Source organism: Callorhinus ursinus, unplaced genomic scaffold, assembly GCF_003265705.2.
Source record: "Callorhinus ursinus isolate GAN/ISIS: 27379988/994484 unplaced genomic scaffold, GSC_fseal_2.0 scaffold7, whole genome shotgun sequence".
Lineage (NCBI taxonomy): Eukaryota > Metazoa > Chordata > Mammalia > Carnivora > Otariidae > Callorhinus > Callorhinus ursinus.
The window spans coordinates 50,362,294-50,387,928 of NW_027397069.1; the positions used below are offsets into that span (position 1 = coordinate 50,362,294).

At 43.4% G+C, this 25,635-nt stretch overlaps 1 long non-coding RNA gene across 3 annotated transcripts; it reads right to left on the minus strand.

Annotated features, from left to right (window-relative positions):
• Positions 1-526: 526 nt before the first annotated feature.
• LOC112826719 (uncharacterized) lies at positions 527-17,600 on the minus strand. 3 transcript variants are annotated; one of them, XR_003209022.2, is made up of 6 exons: positions 17,322-17,600; positions 12,428-12,806; positions 10,002-10,073; positions 9,391-9,509; positions 9,054-9,168; positions 5,134-5,568 (listed from the first exon to the last, which is right to left on the minus strand). It is a non-coding gene; the product is annotated as an uncharacterized lncRNA (long non-coding RNA). The 3 variants fall into 3 exon arrangements; XR_003209021.2 differs by lacking the exons at positions 5,134-5,568; positions 17,322-17,600 and adding an exon at positions 527-4,449 and having other exon boundaries at positions 12,428-14,553; XR_003209020.2 differs by lacking the exon at positions 17,322-17,600 and having other exon boundaries at positions 12,428-14,555.
• Positions 17,601-25,635: the final 8,035 nt, after the last annotated feature.

Genomic DNA, 25,635 nt, shown 5'->3' on the forward strand with positions numbered 1-25,635 from the left:
CCCAGGGAGGATGTAGCCAACATTCCTAGGTGTGTTTGCAAATATGACTGAGAGAGTAGGTGCAAAGTGAGTGATTCTGACAAAGCAGACCAGCAGTTCCCTCCTGCTACAGGTCCTTCTGGCTAATGCCTTCCAATGCAGAGGTACCCGCTTTCACGCTCATCTGCAGAGGGTGAATTCCACATTCCAAATTCCAGGCAGGTAGGTTCCAAAATAAGATATTGTACATTACGGTAGAATTCTGCTTTTCCCAAACTTAGTAATCCATCAACTGGCAAGCTTCCCTGGTACATATTTCTAAGATTCTAGAAAATTCAACTCATTTATTTATGACTTACTCATTATTCACTTCTAAAATCATTGCAAATTACATTTGATAAATGCCCATAGAGTTATTACATCAAGAACCTCTACACAAAAGTCAGGTAACACAATGGGTTCAAAGAAGAAAACAATTCTATCAGAAGATTAAAACTAAGGAAGTAATGAAATTAAATATGAAGTTCAGCTCTGGGTTTCCTGGCAAAAAAATAGAAAAGGAAAAAAATAAGCTAGACTGCATATGTCTTATTATTTAATGAAAGAGAGCAGACAGATCCATCAGGAGATGCTGCCTTGATAATTTCAAGTAGGAATTATTTATAAAAAGTGAACTTAAATATGACTTTTTTAGGGATTCATCTACTACGTATGCAAGACCTATCTGTATGCGTAAGTGTGTCTGTGGGTATGTATAGACGTATATATATCTATCATCTATAGTCTTTTTGCGTGTGAACTTAAGAGATTAAAAAAAAAAACCTATCAGGCATCTTAGCAAGAACTCATCTGTTTCAGTTTATAGGAATGGCTGCCTCTCAGGGGAAGAATCTGGTGGGGAGGATGGGGACAAAGGTAATCCAAGATCCCTGGGACATCTGCACACTTACTCTATTCTGCTAGGTGGTTGATCTGATCCTACACAAGCTTATTGTTTCATAATTTGGGGCCTTTGGCCCCTAGTGGGGGGACAGGAGATCGATCAGTCTTGCCATGCCACGCCCAGGATCCAGGTATATGAGGAAAGCTCTTTGGCACCCAGGTGCCCTGAAACCAGAGTATTTCTGTCTAAACCCGCCCTATGGCCAAGTATGGCATATGACTGGGCGCCTGCTCAGTTCCCATTTGGCATTCCAGTTCCCTGCTGGCCCTGGAACCCAGCCCCAAACCACAGCTGCCTGGCTGGGGGCCTGACAATCTACCTACGCCTTTGCCAGAACACTCCTCTCTCTCTGGAGGGCTGGAACTTGTCATCGTTCCCCTCCCCCAACTGCGGCGAGGGGTCCTGCTTCCTCTGTGATACCCCACACGGGCCCCGCCTCCAGAAGGGCGCTTGCCTGTTGTGGATGTTTCTCTGCCCAGAGATTAACTATCCCACGCCTCCAGCTTTCTGATTCAACACCACGGAAGCTTAGACCCAAGTTCACCAAACCCTGAGTAGTCATGTTGTAGATTCTAGGCTGTCCTCCTGAGAAACCAGCTCAGACCAATCCTGGTTCCTCCCTTCTCCCCACGGACCTGCTGTCTAAAAGGGTTATGAAAGCTGATGGAGGTCTCACTGTTCCTAGAGGGCAGCCCAAGTGGAGGGTGTGTCCAGGCCCCCCAGCATCAGGGGGCCGTTTGTGGGACAGTGACTGGGAAGAAGGCTGTCCCTACGCCACAAGCAGAATCAAAGTTACCACATTGGAATGAACAAGGTTAGCGGGCCTCACCTGGCCATACTGCCATACAGAGACTGGGAATATATGCCCCAGGACCACCCCCTTGGAGGGAAATTCAAAGAACAGATCCCGTCTAGGTCCCCTTTAAGGTGAGGAGAGCCTTCAAGAGAGCTGAAATATTTCCTGACCCTTGTTTGCCGTTAGAGGTTAGCAGTTTGCTTCAATCCTGAGATAAACCAAGCTTGGGGGCAGGGACGACGGTGGGGCTGTAACAGCCAACTATGTCCTGCTGAAGAGTTTCCAGATGCCCCCAGCCTGAAGGACTTGCGATCCTTGGGAATCCCATCTGGAAACGCTGCCAAGCCCAGCCTGTGAGGTGTGTGCTGCCTGAGGCCAAGGGGTCCCGGAGAGTACCATCCACCAAGAAGGCTGCAGCCAACGACTGGCACGTGTAGTCCCATCGGCTTGAAAGGAAGAGATGTTTGTGACTGATCAAAGCAATCCTGCAGTGCCTAGTCCATCGTAGGCACTCAATAAACATTCATGATTCTTCTACCCACCAGAGAGCCCTCAGCTGAGGTGGAGAGAAGGATGCACCCCCAGGGCTTGGAAAGTAGTGTGTGTGGCAGAGCAGGGCCCCTTTGGGTCAAGTGGAAACACGCCTCTCTACACCCCTTGCTGAGACCAGGCCTCTCGGGGAGACTTTGAGAAGCCTATCCCCACGTGGAAAGAATAGTTTTCTCAGGGTTGACTCTGCCTTCCGGGAAAATATTCCCGTGGCGAGTGAGGGGAGCCGTGTGGTGGGCCGGTAGAGGCCGAGGTAAAGTGGGTGAATAAACATCGACGGGTCACCACAGTTTTGCTCTTTAGAGCACCTAACCCACGTGAGCTAGGGGCCCTTTTCTGTAACTTGAGATGCAAGTACTCAGGTATTTATCTTCACGTAATGATTGAAAAGTAGATAAAATTCAAAAATAGCGAGCCACAAGCCTTAAGTGACCTTCAACTAGAGTAGTAACGAGAAGCAATTACATAAAGAAGTACATCTGATTTTAGAGGTACCAGAAAGCTAAACAAAGAAAGAAAATCCATTATTTAGGCCAAATAAGACAGAGAGCGATTCTGGACCATTTTCATTATTTTCTTAAAGGAGAAATGGCACACTGAAGTCATAACCTGCAGTTGGGCTCGGAGGGCTGAAGATGGGAAAATACTCAACCCACCCTCTCCCAACCCCTTTTCCCTGTGGCTACAAAACCACACGCTCTGACCCTGTTGTGGGCTGAGGCTTCCGCTCCGCAGACTTGGGTGTGTGGCCGCATGGCTGTGGCTAGAGGCAGGCTCGCCCAGAAGCCACAGAGACCGGCCTGGGACACGGGGACCATGATCACAGAAGAGGCTTGGGGGCAGGACAGGTACAACAAGGACAAAGTAGTCAGTCATTCAACAGCAAAAATAGTTTCAAAGCCAAGTTTGCTAATGCTACTCAGATTCCAAAAGATGACTGTTCAAATAATAGTTAGAAAAAATCTGGGTGCCTGGGCGGCTCAGTTGGTTAAGTGTCAGACTCTTGATTTTGGCTCAGGTCACGATCTCAGGGTCCTGAGATCAAGCCCCAAGTTGGACTCCCCACCCAGCAGGGAATCTGCTTGAGATTCTCCCTCTAGCCCTCCCCCTCACTCTCTCTCTCTCTTTAAAATAAATAAATGAATCTTTTAAAAAATTGGTAAAAAAAAAATCTATATCCATTTTTGAATCATCGTACATGTACTTGGAGAAAAATGGTCCCCATTCAGTGTTGCCTGTGCATGGGAATTGGGAAAACAAGCAAAGACCATGGCAGTTCTAGTTCAAGCCCCTTTCCTTACATCCCCCCCCAGGGTGCTACAGAGCTCTGCCCGCCCACCCCCACACGCCAGAAACGGAGTCAGAACCTCCAAGGGTGGGGCCCGGGAATCTGTATTTGTAAGCTTGTAAGTATAGTAATTTCTGAAAACCATTAACCCAAAGGGTAAGAGACCAAATCATTAACATATATCTCCCCCTTAATCTTGCAGTCGGGCACTGGAAAAGCACATTGGATTTGGAATCAAAATGCTTGGGTTAAAATTATGCTACTTAGCCCGGAGCCATTCACTTAATTTCCTATGGCTCCAGTTTTTCTCATTTGCAAAATGGAAATTCTACCCAGGGTTGTAAACATTAATTGACAAAGAATGTAAAAGCGTTTGCAATGTAAACTCCACAGGAGTATATCAATGTTTATGATTATCATTATTCACTGTCATGGTATCTGAAGCCCCCACCCACCGTGCCAGCACCCCCGTCCAGGCCTACCGCATCTCCCCCAGGGGCTGCCGTAATAGTCACTCTGAAAGTCACTCTTCCACCCCTCCCTCCTAGTTCATATTCTGCAGATTATGCACCTCGCTTGCTTAAAATCTTCAAAAGCTTCCTGTTGCCCTTAGACTACAGTCTAAAATCCTTACCAAAAGTAGCTCTTTTCCTTACCAAGACCTGCTTGACTGAGAGAGGGTAGTTTGAAAGGCAAAAGACCCAAAGCATCAGAGGCTGCCCAGAAAATCCACCCAGGTTCAATGTTGGGATGTGGGAGCTCCAGGCAGCTAAGACCCAGCACAGAGGATGCCCCCCCCGCCCCCCCCTCCCCCGAGCTGTATCAGAAGCCTGAGTCAGGGGTGGAGCAGGATTAGAGGCCCAGCGGTGATATCACAGGCATGCCTCAGGTCACCTGCTGAAAAAAGGAAAAAGACACAATATTAAAAATGCAAGCTTTGGACAGGGTGGGCCTAAAAATGTGATTCTAACTCATAGTGTTTATAGTAATGTGATTAGGTATAATTTGAAGGATTAGAAGTAGTTCAGTTTCTTAATATGCAAAGATACTTGCTGATAGGCATGGTTGTTGATGGAAGCATTTTTAATTTTTTGAAATAACTTTTAATTTTATGATAGTTTTACAGTTACAGAAAAGTTACAAAGATAGTGCCGAGGGTTCCAGTGTACCTCAGAGAATCTCCCCTAATATACCTCAGAGAATCTCCCCTAATGTTCTCATTCCCATAGAACTGTGCTTACAATCATGGAAAGGAAGACACCAACATGGGTCTGACACTGTTCGCTCAGCTCCAGATCCTGTTCGGGTTTCCCTGGTTTTTCTACTAAGGTCCGTTTTCTGTTCAGGATCTAATTCAGGATCCCACATTGCTTTTCGTCCTCCCGTCTCCTCAGCCTCCTCTGGGCTGTGATGTTTCTCAGCTTGGCCTTGTCTTTGATGACTGAGGAGTGCCCGTCAAGAGTTCGGTTAGGATCTGTCTGACGTTTTCTTTTTTTTTAAATCTTTTTTTTTTTTTAGATTTTATTTATTAATGATTTTATTTATTTATTTGAGAGAGAGAGAATGAGAGAGAGAGAGCACGAGAGGGAAGAGGGTCAGAGGGAGAAGCAGACTCCCTGCCGAGCAGGGAGCCCGACGTGGGACTCGATCCCAGGACTCCAGGATCACGACCCGAGCCCAAGGCAGTCGCTTAACCAACTGAGCCACCCAGGCGCCCGTGTCTGACGTTTTCTCAAGAGGAGACTGGATACTGGGTTTTTCAGGGAGGAAGACCACAGACACGAAGTGCCCACTGTCATCACATCATATCAGGAGTACATGCTGTTTACATGACTTAGGTCTGTGATGTTGGCTGGGATAACCTTGCCGAGGTGGTGCTTGCCTCTGTAAAGTTACTGTTTTCCCCTTTGCAGGCTGCACTCAGTGAACACAGCTCACGGGGTTCAAAGTGGGTGGGTTTTTCTTTTATTGTCATGGTGGGGCGAGGGGTGGGGTGTGATTAAGCTCCACCTCCTGCAGGTTGGATGGGATCTATGTAAATTATTTGGAATTCTTCTATAAGGAAGAGTTGTCTCCTCCCCCACCCGCATTTATTTATTTCTGTTATTATTTGCATCATGTTTGGAACTCATGGATATTTATTTTATACTTTGGGTTATAATTCAATACCATTTATTGTGCAGCTCATACTATTTCAGATTTGGCCATTGGGAGCTCTTTCAGGTTGGTGCCCGTGTCCCTTTGACATGTCACTTTTTTTTTTTTTTTTGCTTTTTTTGAGCTTTTTCTTACTCTCAGGTGTAGTAAGATGCTCCAGGATCATCTTGAATTTCCCCTACCCCAGCCCTAGAGTTAGCCATTTTTTTCAAGAAACCCACGTTCCTTTTATTGGAGAATGGTATTAGAAACCAAGGTCTGGGTGCTAGGTGTAAATTAAAATTTAAAAACACTTTTCAGTGTTTATTTTTAATTATAAAATTAATACATACCAGTGTCAAAATTTTCAAACAATACAGAAATGTATCAAGTAGGACATGAAAAAGTGCCACCTATTTTCCCCCAATCTATTTCCCAAAACTATACTATAGCATATAGTATAGTATAGTATGTATTTCTGTTTTTTAAAATTAATATATCTTTATAGTGCAAAATTTGAAAACTACAAAACCATATAAATTAACTAGATTTTAGAATTTTTTCCATGGTTTATACAAAAAACTGTACTTCACCCACAATGAGAGATTAGTTAACATTAGTTAAACCGCAGTTCATCCATAAAATGTAACCCTAGGAACCTGATAACAACCGTGTAAAAGAAAAATATTTAATGACATGAGCAGTTGTTCACTATATATAGTGGAAAAAAGCAGATACTAAATAGTATGAAAAGTACCCCTCCTTTTTTGTGAAGAAAAATAAACCACATATTTGCGCAAAAAAAGATTAACAAGAATATATATATCAAAATGTCGTAATGATTAACTCTTAATTTAATTAAGAGTGCTGTAATTACAGGTGATTTCACCTTTCTTCCTTCTCTTTATATGCGTTTTCTAAGTTATCTAAAGTTATCATGCATTACTTTTGAATTAAGGAAACAAAGTAATACAGTCCTCACTTTGCGTACTATCATGGTAACCGAAACTGCCTATTGGAACTGGGGCCTTGATTTGCACAGTTCCATGATAACTGCAACTATTATTAAAGAGAAAACTTTGGACTTAAATAATACACAGTATGAAAAGAAACACTAGCGCCTGGGATGGAAATTGAGTTGACATATTCACTCATTCACTCTGCAAATATTTTAGTGTACATTTACTAAGTGCCAGGCTCTGCTCTAGGTGTCAGGGATCCCACAGGATATAGACCCAAAGATGTTCTCCAATGAATTATTTATGAAAGTGAAACACTGAAAACAACTTAAATATCAAAACTACATAAGAAAATTACATTATAGCCATAGATAAATATGTAGCCATTAAAAATCATGTTCTAGATAAGAGTTATTAACACCAAGAATGTTTAAAATATATTTATAATTGAAAAAGAGCAGACACCAAAAATACAGAGAGAGCATAATGCCTTTTTTTTTTTTACTAACAATGCATGTATATTTAAGTTTGTGTATAAATATGTCATAGATACCCATAGCCTATCTCTAAGTAAACCACCTCTCTCTCCCCAGGTAGAGACTAGGGAAGAAGATGACCCTTGTCTAAGAGTTTAATCAGACTCTTTAAAGGGAAACCTCAAAGCATCTGCTAAATCCCTTGGATGTGTAAACAAAGGCCTGGGAGTAGCTCTGGGGTAGGGGCTCAAGAGAGTGGTATTGCTTTGCGTAAGAAAAAGGGTGTACATTTGAAGGTGTTCTGAGTGAGCAGAGAAAGGATGGCTGAAGTAGATACCACCGGCCTCCCTAAGCTCTTGGTCAAATCACCACGCAAAGGCTTTGACTTAATATTGTGTGTATATAAATCGAGACTAATTGCTGAGTTCCGTATTTAGGCTAATACCTGTCCATCAATGAAGAAAGGGCTCCAAGTGCAAAAAATAAGAACGCAGCGGAGGCAAGAAGTTGACACTTAATGAGGGCCACTAGGACATAAACGTCACTGAGGGAAAAGGCAATATCACATTTGTGTTTGTATTTGCATCCCTGGCACCTAGCTAAGTAGCACATTCATTTAAATTTAATTTAATAGGGGCTGGGGTACTTGAAAGCCAAATAAGTTTGCTTTTCTCAACTCTTGCCTATATAGTGGCAAGCATCGCAACAGGAAGAACTAAAGTTCAATTTTGTAACCTTTCTGATTTCATTCTATATGACTAGAATCATTTGTGATAAGCACAATCTTACCTCCAGGTTATGCATTAACCCTAACTTCTGACACTTCCTGCCCCTCTTCATTATCAACATCGGCAGTACCTCACACTCATCATTGCTAAGATATACAGTTGGCTCATTATGTACAACATCATTCTAAAAGCTTCACCTTCAGAACAACCCCATGGGGTAGTTATAGACGAGGAAACCGAGATACAGAAGTTAAATTTCCTTTTATTCTTACTCTATATCCAATCCCTGGGTACCGTCATTCACCCATTATCACCTCAAAGATCACTGATACACTAATAACTCAGACTTAAATGTAAGCTCTGTAAGTCCAAAAAGTTTCCATGACTACCAAGTTCTCCCATATATCCCCATTAGTCTAGTCCAGGGGCTCCCACAGAGCAGACGTTTAATAAGTATTTGTTTAAAGATTGAGTGCATCTAGCCTAGAGCTTTTTTGCTCACTCGTGGTCCAGGCATTTCTATTTGCATGCCCCACAGACACCTCATACTCAAAACATCCAGAACACAACACATCACCTCCAACTCTTCCCCACCCCCAAATATGTCCTCTGTTTGGTATTTCCTCTTTCCCCCATGAGTGATACCTTCATCTTCCTGATGTGTAAGTCATGTTTCCCTGATTCGCCATGTTCAGCCTGTCCCCAAGTTCTACAGCTTCAACCACCGAAGCATCTCTCAAATCCCTCTGCTCCTCTCCCTTCCTACCCTGATCTAAGAGGCAAGCAGAGCAAAGACTCTGGAGATTGATTTCCTGGGTTTAAAGTAAACACAGCTACTTACTAGCTGTGGGATCTTGGGCAACTAAGGTCAATGTGCCTCAAGCTCCTCATCTATATTACTTAGGAATATTTGGGTTGCAAGTAGCAGAAAACCCAACTCAAATCAAATAAGAAAGGGAATTTTTTTGTTTCATTTAACTGAACTAAGGGTGTCCAGCTAGATCTAGGAGCTCACCATGGTACTTCCTCCCTATATTTTAGGGCAAATTTTCTTCGAGTGGGGCTCTGTTCTCCATGGGCTCTTCCCCCATGGTGATAACTTCCAGAGCTCCAGTCATGCATCCTAGCCTTTCAACCACCCCAGAGGAAAGAAACTTTTTCTTACTTTTTTTTTTTTCTAGCAAAAAGTTCAGGATTACCTGGTGTTGATTAGGTATGAACCTATGACATGGCCTCTGGAATCAATCTCAGCCAACCTCATGGAACAGGAGTGGTGGTGAGGAGGGGGATGGTAATCCATGAAAACAGGGTGTTCTTTCCAGGAAAAAAAGGAGGCTGGGTGTTAGTGCTACAAAAACAGCAGCTATCTACAACACCACACACATATTTACATGCATATATACACATACGTATTGTTTTCCCTATATACAATCTGGTTGCTTTTCAATCAATTCTCCACACCATTGCTGGAGAAAGCTATCTATAATGCAAGTTTAATTAGCAAAACACATTATGTGTCACAGAGCAGTTACCAACCTGTGTTTATCTTTAGGTCCCAAGCCTTAGCCCTGTGCCTAGCACAAGGTTGATGCTTAGGAAATCTGTTGAATGAAAGCCTCACAAATACCAGGAGGTGCCTAGGCAGATGTGATGACCTGTGTTTCATATGGCAAAATAAACCAGGAGAAAACAAATACAAAATTAATTCACTGAACACTAAGATGGGAAAGCAGAGGTGGGATTTTGACTATATCTTGAAGGACAAAGAAAATGCTTATGAATGTAATAGGGTGTCCCAGCTGTGCTGGGGGGATGCTGGGGATGGAAAGCCCAGTTACTAGCAAGAAAAATCCTTTCCAAGTGTGTAGGTGAACTAGGATATTGCTCAAATTCTAGCAGAGAAAGCAAACAGATCCATAGATAACTTAATAATGCAGTAAGCCCATACCCTCCTCAGAGCTTTGCCCACGCTGGTCCTTGTGAATGAAGGCTCTTTACATTACCAGTCTCCTTTACCTCATTTGGGGTTCAGCACTAATGTCACCCCCTTGGAGAGATTTTTCCCTGATGTTGATATTTAAAGCAGTGCTAACTACATCATAACCCAGTTGTAATTCCTTCATTGTGTAATCACTATCTGAAATTACCTTGTTTACTTGTTTGTTGTCTCTCTTCTTCCATAGGAACATGAGCTTCATTAAATCAGGGATCTTCACTGTCTAAACAAAAGAATTAGCAAAGGGAATAACTCTTCTGCCTTGAGGCAAAGTAAATAAATAACAGGTTTTAAACATGTCCAGCACATTATCTGGGACGTAACAGATCCTCAGAAAAAAGGTAGCTATATGGCTATGATTTATAGATGTCATGAAATATCAGAAGCCCTGACTTCAATGCTTCTGACCCTTCTCAAAGGCAGCCCTGAGCCCAGGGCATAGAGGCTGAGTATGCAAGACAAGCTGAGGTGGGAGGGAAGGCGTGGGGTAGCTTCTGCTGTTTGCCTGAGAGAAGACCTTAGGCGGGAGTGGGGCTGGTTCACGAAGGTGCAGAGCACCTGGGCTCCTGAGACTTCCATAAGAGACTATGGGTGCTGAGGTTGGAAAGGAAAAAGTCCTAATCTGAATCTTGTTTTAATTATCAATCAATGATGGCAAGGTCAAGTTCAGCTCAACTTCAAAATTCCAGAGTACAGCTATTCAGCACTTGCTATGTTCAAAACACTTGTTGGCCCAACACAGGATAGAGTTGAGCCAGATCCGCCTTAGACCCCTTAGAAGACACATTCTCTTGGGGGAGACAGAGAGGTAGGTCACAGCTAACTACAGTCTTTGGCTAACATGCTCCAATAGTAATTCCCAAGAGGTTGGAGTGATCTTACAAAGGACCTCTTAGTAAGAGAGAGCTTGGCTGGCAAAAACAATGAGCAGGATCAAAACCACATTGGTGACTGAAAACACAAAAATCAGGGAGAGTATCTATTTCTTGGGCTTGGGTTTGGTTTTGTTTTTTTCACGAAACTTATATCAACACGTTCAGGGTCACCTCTAACTGGCAATAATATGGTTCGAAAAGATCATTTCACTAAGATAGCCTGCATATCTGAGGTCAGCATAGCTATCAATAATTGGTTTTTGTCTTTTCAGAAGCAAAATATGCTGAAATTCAAGAACTGGGCCTGAATGACTGTCTGTGTGACTCGCCAAAGCTGAGCCACCTCCACAGGGAGCTGGGCAGAGCACGTGGTGCCCTACAGCCTTGGGACAGTGTCCTGGCGCTCTTCACCGTGTCACTGCTCAGCGCCCCTCACTGCCCTCTGGGTGTTTCTGACTCTGTAAAAAATAATCAGATAAAAAAGCCAACTTCTCATAATCAGAAAATATTCTCCATTTGGACTTTATCCAGGACCTTAAATTTAAACTGTTGAAATTCTTTATCCCTGCTGTCCTTGTCATCAACTTTTTTGAAATGGAGACTTTACCTTTAAGGAAAATCTATGCTTTATTACATGAATGGTAAAAGTCAAGCCTTTAGTAAACTCTCAAAAGAAATTTTTGCTTTTAAATTTATATAGATTTTGCATATAATACATATTATATATATATGATATATAGCTCAACAAATATATTCTAAGAAAAGGAAGAATTAAGGCACACTGACATGTGCCTTTAAAGATGTCTGTTATCAGGACTCTGCATGTCATATACGGAAGTTAATTGAAAATGAGTTACAAATAAAGAAAACAAATGAAAAGAACATGATAAACTTTTATAGAATAACTAATCTATCAAGCATAAAGTGGTCATCGAGCACTTACCATGTGTTCAAAACTACTCTGCATTTACCCAGGTACAGTACAGACTGTCTCCAGCTTTACACAGAAGCTGTGTGCCTAAGTCCATTGGTAGGTTTTTGTTTTGTTTCTTTTTTAACTAGAACAAATTTCTTGTAGACATAAATCTTTGTTCCTATATTATGTGTTTAATAGACTTTGCTGAGCTAGCCTAGGGTGTAGCCAGCATTTATTGTTTATATGGAAATTGTTACCCACGGTTCAGTTTATAGCTCAGGACTGGGACTCACCACCCCATCCCTCCCCCTAGCCATGCAAAAAACTAAGGACTGTGGTGGGAGGGGTGGGATCACCACACAGCCTCTTGGTGGTCTTCCATTCCCTCTGAACTCAACTTCTTGGGTGCTCAGCTGCTTGGTCAGCTCTTAAGGAAAGAACTGGCTCCCTTGGGCCCCCCCTATGACTTCTGGCTTGGGACTCTACCTTTCCCGATTTAAGTTGTCTTGGGGTCATTCTGAACTCTTGTCTTGGACCCATGTCCCCTCCATTGGCCCTGAGAGGAGCAAGAGCTCCAAGAGCTGGTCATGATCAAAACAGGAGATGATCCTGGGCCATCAGGAAAGAAGAAAATCTTGGCTGCCTCAGTGGTCTGGGCTAGGCAGTTTTCCCTGGCTTTTCAGTTTAAAGTAGCCTAGGTCCTGGAGCTCTGTCTTCAGCTTCCCACATCCAAGCAGGGAACCCAGCACCCCTTGCTTCACATGACATGGAGACTAAGGCACAAACCTGCAAATGAGAAGAGTTGTCCAGGCAAAGGACCCATTTGCCCAAATTTACCAACAATCATCAAAGTCCTCTTGATTAGCACCCAACGTCCACTCCTAGGATGAGTTCAGAGGCAATTCCAGGGATGGAGCATGAAGTCACTCCTGTCTTCAGTGGGCATTCTCCACTTTTCCTGCATTGGCAGGGCCAGCATGAGATGTGCTGGATGACTCTGGGCAGGTCTTCTTTTGTTGGAGTAATGTGTACTCCTGCTCCTCTGCCATAATTGGGGCCGGACCAATCTATTGCAGAGATTTCCTTTGGCTGGTTTCCCAAGTAGAGTCTGGCCAGAGAACTCCAACATGATTCTGATTTCAAGGTTGTGGGTGGGGGATAGGCACTTGGTACATGAAAAATTGAAAATCTCATTTAGTTTTAAAAAGTACATTCAAGATCCTGATTTAGCCTTGCTATATCTAAGTGTAGAGATCTATAAATGAAATTGGTTTCATCACTCCCAAAGAATGGTAGAAGGGTAAGTAAGAATTGTCCAGAAGCCAGGAAAAACTGAGAAAGAAAGTTTGGTCCTATTCTGGTAGAGGAGGATGGTGGTCAGAAGTTCAAATTCGGTGTTATAGTCAGGAGTAATTCAGAGCAAGCTCAAATCCAGTCCAGGCACCAAAGTCTGAGAGAGCCAATGGGGGTTTAGGGGAGAGTACGATTCAGGCAATATTTAAGCTTCTGCACCCAGTAAGAAATCTCGAATGAATCAGGGAGGAGTTGAGTCATCAGAAAGGATTTTACAGGGATTTATTAGAAGCATATTCTAGCCCTTGGGTTAAAAGCAGGGGTCAACCTGACAAAAGAGCAGACTCACCTATTGGCTGGGTTTAGATGGGCTGTGGTGCTGACTGAGATCCTAGACTCTGAAGATCCAGGCTCAAGGTCTATTAAGCAGTCTAGCTACGCACAGAAGATGGGGTGAAGGCCATCACGCAACCATATCACTGGCATTTAGCACTGGGTCTATTGATGCAAGCATGAGTCATACATAGCTTGGCCATGGACTCTTTATAGAGCATCTCCTTCATAGTGAGAAGTAAGCGAATCAGTCAAGGCTCTTTTCACTGCAAGTGACAGAAACTCAACTCCGAAGTCTAAAGTGGAAAAGAAATCCATGGGCTGGATAATTAAAAAGCACACAAGTGAAACCTCAGGGGTGATAAATCCAGGGATTCCAATGCTGTAATTCAGGATATGTTCTTCTCCATCTCCTGCTGTTCTCTGTGTTAGTTTCAGTAGTTAGTTTATAGTTAGCTTCAATAAATCAGTCTACGTGCTGATAAGATGACCATTAGCACCTCCAGACTTACTTCCTAATGTCCTTACTTCTCATTGAAAGAGAGTCCCTGCCCAATAAATTCCAGAATCAAGTATTTACTTATCTGGTTTCATCTTAGAAGAATCATTCCCGAACCAGTCACTGCGTCCAGAGGGTTTTGGTACTTTGGCCACATTTACATCACATTGGGCAGGCCCTCTCCAGTCACACGGAGTAAGAAGTAAGAACTACCAGTGACCAAATGATTACTGTTTGGGCATTGTTAGAACTATAGGGACTGATAAAGTCATGGTGTGGTAAAATATCACAGCATGTCCTACAAGGTCTTGTACTTGTTTAATGTTAGAGTTTTTATCCAGTGCTTTCCTCAAAGACTACGTTATTAAATATTTTTTAATTAAATGAGCTACATAATAAGAAAAAATACTATTGTTTCCATTTTAAGGATGGCAAAATTGAGGCTCTGAAAGCTTAAATGAAAGGTCCTTTTAGTAACAGGTGAACTGGGTTGTTGACAAGAGTCGGGGCATAAACCCCACCTCTAAATCTACTATTTATTTTACTCTACTACAACTGCATTTGGGGGAAAATATGATTCCAAATATTGCAGAAGGCTGACTCTTTCTCTGTGAGGTGATAGGGAGGATCATCTAGTGAGACAATACCCTTGAAGGAATAGTTCAAGGTTAATCTTGTGGGTCAAGATAACCACATGTGTGTGTATACATATGATGTTAAGCCTGTGTTTAAAATCTAATTAAAACAAATCATAGGGGTAAATAATAATAATAATAATAATAGGGGTGTCCTATGAACTCTTAATTGTTAATACTTTTTATGTCTGTGTGCATTTATAAGTTACATAAAAAGATGCTTATTTGGTAAAAACACTGAAAACTCCCTCACAAAATTATTGAGAGGAAAAAAATCAAGCACTTATAAAAATGTAACTTTGAGGAAAATGGGAATTTTAAAGTCTCCTAGTTAATTATTAATGTACATGACCAAAACAGTCGATTATATTTTTATATTGGTAATGGGATGCCAGGCAGAAATGTAACTTTGTGCATATTTCTGCAGATTATTAAGGTAACTATGTCATGCTCACGAACCTGTAGACAAGTGATTCAAATACTTGGAGAGCTGGAGAAGAGCTTCAGAGATTCACAGCCAATACGTGGTAAAGAGAGGTTCTTGAGAGAGCCCAGACTATACCAAGTTGTCTCCTTTGCCAACAGAGATCTGCAGTGAGCACACCTCTGAGTCAGGGAGGTGTCCACACTTTTGTTGTCAACCCCAATAATGTGTTTATTTGAACTAAGCTCTCTTGAATTTATTTGTTATTATTAACATGAGGGCATAATGTTGCATTTGAAATTCTATAACTGTATGGAAATGTTTACAATCTACTATATCCCAGCAGGTTCCCAAGTTTAATGCATACTTTCACATTTAAATACCGTGAAAGCTGGGGCGCCTGGGTGGCTCAGTCAGTTAAGCATCCAACTCTTGGTTTTGGCTCAGCTCTTGATCTCAGAGTCCTAGGATTGAACCCCATGTGGGGCTCTGCTCTGGGGGTGGAGCTTGCTTGGGATTCTCTTTCCCTTTCCCTCTGCTCCTCCCCCAACTTGCACTCACTCTCTCTCTAAGTAAATAAATAAATCTTTAAAAAAGAAATACTGTGAAAGTTATGGAATATTATTTAAATTATTGAATCTTTTTGACACTACAACTGCAAGTTGAATCCTCATTAATGAATGTGTTCATTTTCCTTCTTCTGACTTTATCCCCTGTCAAACACAGTGCATAAGAGGATAGAACTTTCTGGAATAAAGCTCCTCATACAATTGCTCTGCAACATTCAAATTAGATTCTTCTTGAGTCCAGCTATTCACTTAGGCACCATATAACACCTCTGGGGCCTTCTCTACCCACAGTGCTTCTGCTCTGAATTCTCCACTCACTGTGGGTATTTTGAGTGGCTGTGCCTTTATAGGGATATAAATGCCACACTCCTCACTTTCCTCACGACAAGTTTTCAGCCCAGTGAAGATCATCTCTGACTTTCTTCTTGGTAGAGAACATTTCTGTAAGATAATTGCCACCCTTGGGCTATGGCTTTTGCTAAGTTGGGACCTTATATATAACAGGGGCAAGCCATATCTCTGTCATCTCACTTTGCAGGGCCCCCCAAAAAACCCCAAAACAAAAAAGCCATGAAACCCCCGTTCCCCTCTTCCCCCAAAAAACTGAACCTGGTGTTTGCTATCTGATTCCTGAAATTTCAGCCTTGGCTTAAACCATGATGAATAGTTGTAGACGTAACTGCCAACCGTGATTGGTAATGACAGATGGGTTCTGAGGCCAAATCCAGGTTTAGCAGGGAAAGTGCTGTCGGAAGGACATGGAACTCTAATGCAAGCTCCCCAGGAAGAAAACTCTTCTGGACTCTGCAACAGTCATTTGCACTTTCGTGGGGAAGAAACTCCAAAAGTAAACTGGAGGAAGAGGCATCAAGAGTGGGAGGGAGGACGTGAGGACTCCGTGGGACAGGGTCATGGCTGGCTGTAACAAAAGGAAAGAAAGTGTTCTCAGGATGGAATTGTTAAAGAGTATTTCAAGGCTGGATTTGAAGTCATTAAGGGACAATGACTGTCTATTCTTGCTGGCCCCAGCACTGACAACACCTCAATGAATGTTGGTGCTTTTAATGAATTTTTGATATAAGTGAATATCTGTTTTTTATTCAATTAAGAAAAGCCTCTGCACTGACAAAAGGCAACTCCCCCGGCCAGTGATTTTAGGAACGTACGTCTCTGGATCACAGGTGTACGCAAGTGAACACTAGGTTCATTCTCCGCCTTGATGAGAGCCAGGGTCCAAAGCAACCTTCCCTTGGTTGAATAAAGGGAATGGACGCAGGTGGCCTAGGGGGTAGTAGGTGAAAACAGTTTTGACCAAAGCTCATCTTAGAATATTTTCTTGTTGCATCTGCCGTTCAAAAGAAAGCTTACAATCCCTTCCTTACAGAACACCCCACCACACATCGTCATATATATGCACACACTGCTCTTTGAGTGTCTCCATTTAGTATCCTCTAACAATTAACAAAGAGATTGTCTCTACTAGGAACCTGAGGCTAAGAGAGGGGAGGTGACATGCCTCTGTGGTCCCATCTAGATCATGGCAAGGTTTTCTGGACCCAGACCCAGTGATCTTCCCAATATGCAAATAACAAAACCCTAGGAATACTGCTCTGCTGCATAATCTCCATCTACCAGGCTTCTGTACATCTTAGAATAGCAATAATGTTGCAGGTGCTTTAAAAGAGAGATATTTAAATGGAATAGGAGTGGACTTTACAGCGGTCTTAATTTAAGGTGCAGAGGAGGAGGTCAGTGGAAATTTCAAATCACCCACCATGGTTTGCTTCTTTTTCCATGTCCTTGTTTCCTTCTGCTCGGTGACTAGGTCATCACCCGGTAACACTAACTCCCCTTTAAACTTAGAGTATTCTGCAGTTTCCATTTGAGATGATGCCGTAACTAACAAGAGCTGAAATTGGTTACCCACCTTCTTCACATTTCCTATGTGGTCCTTCTCTATTAATACTGGACTGCAGGAGGATATAAGTAGATCCCAGGAATCTCCATGGTACTGAGATGCCGAGCTCTCTATAAGGACTTCTCCACTATAAGGGGTTCATACCATATATCATTAGATGCCAGGAACCAACAATAAAGAGGGAAAGGCACTGGTGAGCCCACCAAGGACAAAATTTAACTGGTTGTAAATGTCACGTAAGCCGATGTTCTCTTCTCAGCGTCCCAGATCAGAGGTCAGCAAACCGCTTCTGCAAAGGGCTGGACAGTAAGTATCCTAGCTCTGTGGGGCATACAGTCCCTGTCACTGTTCCACCCTGCTGTTGCAACAGGAAGCTGCTTAGACGTTACACAAACAAATGGACGTGGCTGGATTTGGCCCACAGCCATAGTCTGGCAACACCCACTCCAGATGACAACTTAAGACATAACATTTTGAGTGTTATGTACCAGGTACATTATTTTACTTAACCTTCCCAGCAATACTATGAAGTGGGTACTATCATTTTCATTCCCATTTTACAGATGTAAAATTTAAGTCTTATATAGATTAAAGGAAGTTGCTCCCTATAACACAGCTAGAAATCAACATCGTCAGGGTTTGTGGGCTGGCTAACTCAGAGCCTGCTCTGATCCTTGTAAGGGAGAAGAGTTGATGTGGTGATGGATAGGGGGTGGGGGGGGCCCACCTGAGAGGGACTTGGGGGGAAATGTTAGAAGATAGAAAGAGAATTTAACCGTTAACCTTTGGTTTATGTTTATTCTTCCGAGCTGGACTTGAGATGTATCATCACCTCCTTTGAGACTGGAGGATACATAGTCAGTCATGCCTACACCGAAGTTCTGGAAGCTGGAAAGCTGGTCTTTTCTTGGAATCACCATGCTATTTGATTACCTAGAGCGGCCATGGCTGCTGGGGAAGGTAAGGAGTGGCCCCAGGAGAAGTAACAAGTCATATTTTATCACTGAATCATGCTTTACAGTTTACAGACTCATTTGATTGTCATGAAGACCTATCTCTGTTTTGTTCCTGTTGTCCCTCTACTTGGAGAGTCTTTCTTCCAAATCATCCTCCTTCAAGGTCTCATTCAAGTGTTTGTGCTTCTGTGAAAACTTCCCCAATGGCACCAGTCAGAATTAAAGTTTCTTTTGCTTGGGTCTGGATCACCCGGCACCCCATCACCCAGATGATGTGATACTTTCTACTGTAAACATATACCTACTGGTCTTCCTTCCTATCCGTGTCCCTAAGTTCTGTGAATGCAGGAAGCATGCCTTTTCCTTCTTCGTGCCCACAGAGTTCGGTACGGTTGCATGAGCACTGAATATATGCTTCATTGGTTTAAATGTAATTCTCCTCATAATAACCTTAGGAATAAAGCAGGGCAAATGTTATCCTCTTTTGCAGATAAGGAATCTGAGGAGGAGAGAAAGAATTACTTGTCTTAGGCATCCCATGAGAAGGTGTTCGGTAGAATCTCCATGCATTATTTTTTTAAGATTTTATTTATTTATGAGAGAGAGAGAGAGAGAGAGAGAGTAGAGAGAGAGAGCAGGGGGAGAAGCAGAGGAAAATAAACAAGCAGACTCCACGCAGAGTGTGAAGCCGATGCAGGGCTCGATCCCACGACCCTGAGATCATGACCTGAGCCGAAACCAAGAGTCAGATGTTTAACCAACTGAGCTCCCCAGATGCCCCTTCATGCATTATTTACTAGATGGGTCCTCACTGCAATGAAACTGCTCCAGTGCTTTCAGGTTCCTGGTGGTAATGGGTTTCCAGTGGCTCTAACTGTGTATGCAGAAATTTTAAGTTAAAACTTGAGCCTTCGTAAGCTACAAAAAACAGTTGCTTATGGCAGTTCTCCTAGCCACAGGCATTGCCATTGCACAACAGTAATACCAATCGAGATACTGTTGGGAACACAGACCACTCCCTAAATCCACTCAAGAGATGTTTAAACTCTCATTAAATTTGCTGCAAATTTGTAAACACAAAACTTTTTCTTACTGAGGTATAACTTACATAGAACAAAATGTAGATTTTCGGCATGTAGCTCAATGAGTTTGTACATTGCACACCCTCTTTGTAAATACCTGACTTCCTGTAATCTTGTAAATCCAAATTCATGTATGTGTGCCAAAGATCTTCCAGGACAGAAAGGAGCAGAGACGGGCACCAAGAGATGGGCCCAGAAAAACAACATGAGTCCAGATGCGTGAAAAGGACCGGAATTACTCACCAATTCTGACATGGTAAGCGGCCAAGGAAGCAACAACATAAATGCTGAACCTCCTAAATAGCTTTCTTAGGAAAAGAGGTTAGGGACTGCTGAGTATTTCAGGCAGACCTGGGCAGAAAGAAAAAGACGATGTTTCTGAGATCAAAAGCAAGTTCTTTTCTTTGACAACTGCGTGCGCACGCGCACGCACGCACACACACACACACGCACACAAAAATAAAACCTTTCTTATCAAGGAAAAAGCAAACTCTTGACAGCTACATTCCTGAAAAATAATTGCTCAGAGGCCAGAACTGTCAAAATGGCTTCAGGAGCTAGTCATATTACAGAGGCTGAAATAATTTCTGCCCAAAGTGATAAAGAGATGTGAAAAACGGCACATCAGGACTAAATTTTTTGTCCACTGTATGGATTTGTGGGGCAAACGATTTTTGTTTTCTTTATTCTAACTCGGGTTTTTAAACACAGACACACCTCCACCACCACAACTTTTAAGCTTCTAGTTCAACTGAACAAATCAAAGAGTAAATCATGTTTCCATTTGTCACATCCCCAGTAACCACACTGTGTGAAGTCACTAAGATGTCAGTGGTAAGTAAGGAATATTCCAGGAACATGGAATTCAGATTGTATTATAGGATATAGGATCTGAAAGTGTGACTCAGTACTTCTTATCTTATCTGGATTGCAAGTTCCCTGGGTTGGCACAAGGCTTCCTTAACCAATGATTGTCCTTACATACCACTAGCTCAATGATCCCTGTGTTATAAAATCAGTAGTATCTCGTACTGCAATACCTCATTGGAACACGTTTCTCAAGTCTCTAAACAGAATGACATTTAACCAGAGAAAAGCTGTAAATCAAATCGGCATATACTTTTCACAACTCTTGCCATTTTGCACACACACCTGCGGTGCAAGACTCTGGAGTCAGACTGCCTGGGCTTAGATCCTGATTCTACTACGCCAGTGGCTGTGTGACCTTTGGTAAATTACTTAATCCCTCTGTGCCAATTTGCTCATCGGTGGTGTAAGGCAAATAGTACCTACCTCGTAGATACACTGTGAAGATTAAATGAATAATATCCATTCATTCATGACAAATATGATTTGTACAAATCATATACCAAATACAAATATGTATTTTCTTTTGAGCACCGAGTATGTGCCAGGCAGAGTCTTAAGCTCGGGGCAAACAGTAGTAAACAAAACAGGCAAAAGTTACTGCCCCCGTGGAGGTTACATTCCAGCCTGAGAGACGGACAAGAAACAATGTCAGATGGTGGTCAGTAATAGAAGAGAAAAGAAAAACAGAGTAAAGGAAAGGAGAGGTGGGGGGTTGCTATTCAGAGTGTCCAGGGACAGCCTCACTGAGGTGACCTTGACAGCATAATATCTACACCCAAGCAAGCATTTAATGAGTGTTACTGTTGTATTACTATGGTTATTAATTGACCTATACTTAACCAGTTTGACTTATGACAAATTCCCGAGGGATCTGAAGAGTGTTACATTTCTGCCAGGGAGACTCTAATTGCCGTAAATACGGTCCCAACTGCCACCGCGTGCTTTGGCAACCTAGGGCTGTGCTCTCTCCCTCTGCCGCACCCCCATTCCCACCATCTCCCCTGATCCTTGACATCTACACTTAAACATCAATCCTCCCAGATGCTCCAGCCTGGGTTATGTTGTATACCAGCACAGCGCAGCACCTTATCTTTTTTTTTTTTTTTTTAATTTTCTAGCACTTATCTCTCCTGTAATGATAGTTTGACATTATTTATTCTTATTTCTTTAAGTCTGTCTCCCGGCTAGACTATTGTCCATGAGGGCAGGGACGGTGTCTGCCTTCCTTCTGTCTAAACTCTCCCCACTCTGTAGCCGGCCCAGGAAGTGGTGGCCGTGTGGCTCGAGGGCTCCACCCCCCTGGGCCTGTGCTTAGACGAATGGAGTTGGTGGGGTACCCACATCGTGGACCTCTGTGTCACGTATCTCTTCACGTACTCCCACTCCACATAGTTTGACCTTCCCAGCATTTTCACCGTAGACAAAGATCAAAGCTAATCTACAAGCAAGTCTTTGAAGAAACAGACAATAACCATCCCAAGTTAAGACCCAAGCTTACTATTCTAGGGAAACAGAAAAAACCCCTGAGGGGAGATGGCAGTCTCCTTCGTGCAGCCTGGTATTTCAATTTTCTGGTACGATCCTCTTTGTAGTCATTATTCTGAACCAGCTATAAGCATCTTGACAAGACAAACCCTCAAAAACTCTGATTTCATGATATATGGAGAAAAGAGATATCACATTCAGATTTTGAGGGTTTTTTTTAACTTTTTAAAAAAAATTTTGTATTGTTATGTTAATCATCATACATTACATCATTAGTTTTTGATGTAGTGTTCCATGATTCGTTGTTTGTGCATAACACCCAGTGCTCCACGCAGAACGTGCCCTCTTTAGTACTCATCACCAGGCTAACCCATCCCCCCACCCCCCAGATTTTGAGTTTTTAAGCAGAAGACACACGAGATGGCCAGCCAGCACATCGCACGCGTGTAAGTGGGCATGTGCACACACAGGAAAGGGCTCGGGGCCCCCTGCCGCTGGGCTGAACAGGTCAGATCGAAGGGCAAAACGGGTGTGTTCTGACTGGTCTCTCCAAGGCAGGGTGGCTAGGAAAGAGTAATAACCAAAGCCTCACCTCCTCAGGTGTCACAGCACACACACCAGTCATAAGAATCGGAAATCGAGCTCTGAGCAGACAGAGGCAAGGAATAGTTTTTGGAAGATGGTCTGGCTCACCCTGAGCACCAGTGAAATGATTCAGCGGGGCCAGGAAGTGAGCGAAACAGCACAGCTAAGGGCTGTCTGCCTGGTTTATAGATTATCCAACCCCTTTGTCATGGCCCCCTCTTCATCTACATTTTTGTAATATCAGCCTTGATCATGCTCCATCAGTGGGTAAGCAGCAAGTAGAAGTAAACTGTGACACTTAGTTGCCCACCGTGGCTCCAAGCAAACAACAGAACGTCACTGACTTTCCTGTTGGTTTATTTCCTTACATACAGGATTCACATTTCTAAGCTATTTTTACTTTACTCTGGGCCCATCCCCTAATATAAGAGATCAGCGAGAACAAATTATCAAAAGCTTTCTCTTTTCCCCCCTTCTACTCTAGGGCTGGCTCCAGGGGGGCAAAGGAGAGTGTTGCTTGAGTGAAGGCAAGCCTGGGTCTGCATTAAGCCTGAGCCACTCTAAGAAAAAAGAAGGCATTTCAAGGGGGAGAAGGCAAAGGGGAGGGTAAGGAAAATGGCCAGGGTTCAGCAACTGACTCACGCTGAGAAAGTCACTAGAATGAGCTGCAGTGCTCTAAAGCAAGAAGAGGCCAAGGCCAAGGGACAGGCTGACACCAGGGAGCAGAGTGGGCTGTTAACAGTTTGGTCATGGTTTCTTCATACTGAGCAGATGAGAATCACAGAGCAAGCTGCCACCTCAAAAGAGGAAGCCCACTGAAGAGAAGCCAAGTGGGATGTGGTGCAATGAACCGCTGAGGGTAGGTGGGGGTGGGCAGGGAAGAAGGACTCAACTCAGTGGCTGTGTCTCTAGAGTAGGACAAGCGTCTGTCTCCCCTGCGCCATGGGAGACCTCACATGACATGACTGATTTCACACCCCATAAAGGAGCATTTAAAAAGAAGCCTGGCTGGTTTTGAAATATGAGGCCATGTTGTGGCTGACTATACATCCCTGGCTATTTTTTTCTGCAAGGCAATTACATTAAGTGCTTAACATCAATCCAGAAGGGAAAAATGAGGACACTTTGTTTTGGGGGGGAAGCTTGGGGAGGGGGGGGCCTACACTGTCTCCCTGCCGTCGACAAACATGGGTTCTGTAGAAAATGAACCCCACAGATCCTGTGTTCTGACAACAATGGCAAGGGAACACATAAAGGCCCAAGAGCATGAGGTAATATTAGTTGTGTCAACAATTGCATGTTACAAATGCTGAAGGTGAGTGAAACTTGCCAAGTGTTAATGGAACTGCTGGAAACAGATACAGCCAGGCACCTGCTGCGAGCCACCTGACCTGGCCCACCCCACCTGAGCTGGGGCCAAGGGAGCTGTCTTGCTCCTTTCTTCTCTCCCGTTGGGTCAAAATAAAGGTTGTTCCTGACTGTGTTTTAGAACCTGGCCTGACCCCGGAGCGACCAGCCGATGTCTGAAGCTGGGCTGGGCGTCAGATGTCAGGGAAGAAATGCCCCTTGCAGTTGCAAATGCCCCCGGGCGTTCCCTGCTCCCGTGAGGGTCTTTCCTCAGCAGAGTCAGCACAGAAGGGTCAGCAGAGCTACCAGAGCAGTGAGAGTCCCTAGGACATTTTGTGGAACCCGTGCAAAGGACCAATGGTGAAGGAAATATGCAAGCAGATACCCCAAAACTGCAGGAGCTCTTAGCTCCCCTGGAAGCAAGAGAGACCACCGACCGCGAGGAAGCCCTCCACACATGCTTGTAAAATTGCTTAAATAATTCTGTCCTGCAAGAAACATCAAATAATGGAGGTGACCAAGGCAAGTAGGGAATCCCCCAAAAAATCTATACAGAAAAATACCAGCATTTAAAACAGGCTCAAGGAAGGAACCTAATGACACAGAATAATCCCCTTTGCATTTTTCTAACTTGACTTTTGGGTTTTGTTTGTTTGTTTGTTTGTTTGTTTAAGATTTTATTTATTTATTTGAGGGAGAGAGAGAATGAGCAGGGGAGGGGCAGAGGGCGAAGCAGACTCCCTGCTGAGCAAGGAGCCCAGTGCGGAGCTCCATCCAGGACTCGATCCTGGACTCCGGGGTCATGACTTGAGCTGAAGGCAGACGCTTAACCAACTGAGCCACCCAGGCACTCCCCTGAAACATTTTAAAGAAAAATCCCAGACATAGCGCCCATAAATATACTCAGAGTATATTTATAAAAGATTATTTCATTGGTGTTTTTTACAAAAATTTCTCTCTGGAATATTGAGAATTTAAATAGAAAAATTAGGAGAGAAGGGCCTCAGGGAGGTGATGACAGAGTTTTGGAAACTCTTTCCTGCCTCTCTGCTTTCCTCTGGGGAGTCATCCAAAGTCTGGGGTGGGCACATTGTACTGAACACTTCTTTGTGCAGCCTGCTCAGCACCCAGCGGTTTCCTGGTCCTGGAAATGACTCCAGCACCCACGGATGGGCCTCCAGTGGTGATGTGTGTACAGAAGGCCTGGGTTGTTTCTAAGGGCAGAGACTTTAGGCCAAGAGGGGTCAGTGAGATTCTCTCTGCTAGGGACTTTAACTTGAAAGCAGAAAAACATGATCTAGACTGAAAGAAAAGGTCTCCTCAGTTCTGCTGCTGAAAGCCTGGAAGCTGCCCTTCCCAAACCTTGGGAATCTTGGAAAGGTTCTTTGTCATCCCAAAGCTTGGGATGGACCAACATTTGATTGGATTCCATGAGACACCCATAATCTTTGTAATAGATTTCCCTTTTGTACATGAGCTACACAGAACAGACGTTCACTGTTACAGCAAAAGGGCTTTACTGCAGACCTCTTTGAAGGGAGAGCATGGCCTAGAGATGCTAGCAACACAAGACTATTACAGTGGTGAAAATGTTATGAAACAAACCTTGTATGTCACGTTCACTGCTGTCTCCCCAGCACCCAGCACGGTGCCCAACATCCAGGGATCGTTCATTACCTATTTGTTGAATCAATCGAATATTGATCTTCCCAGGAGAGAGAAGATCATGGAATCTGCCCATGGTGGAGGAGGGCCTAGTGTCTTGTTAGAAACATGGGCTTGGCTCTGACTCCACCACTTTCTTTCTGGGCGAGTGAGTCACTTAGCCACTTTGGACCTCAGTCTCCTCATCTATAAACTGGTGATTATAAACTTAGCCAACCCGACAGAAATATTGTGAGACTCAGATGAGGTCATGCTATATGAAAGTGCTTTGTAAACTGTAAATTATTTGCAAATGAAAGGTGTTATTATCTTTTCTAGCTGGGGATTCCATTC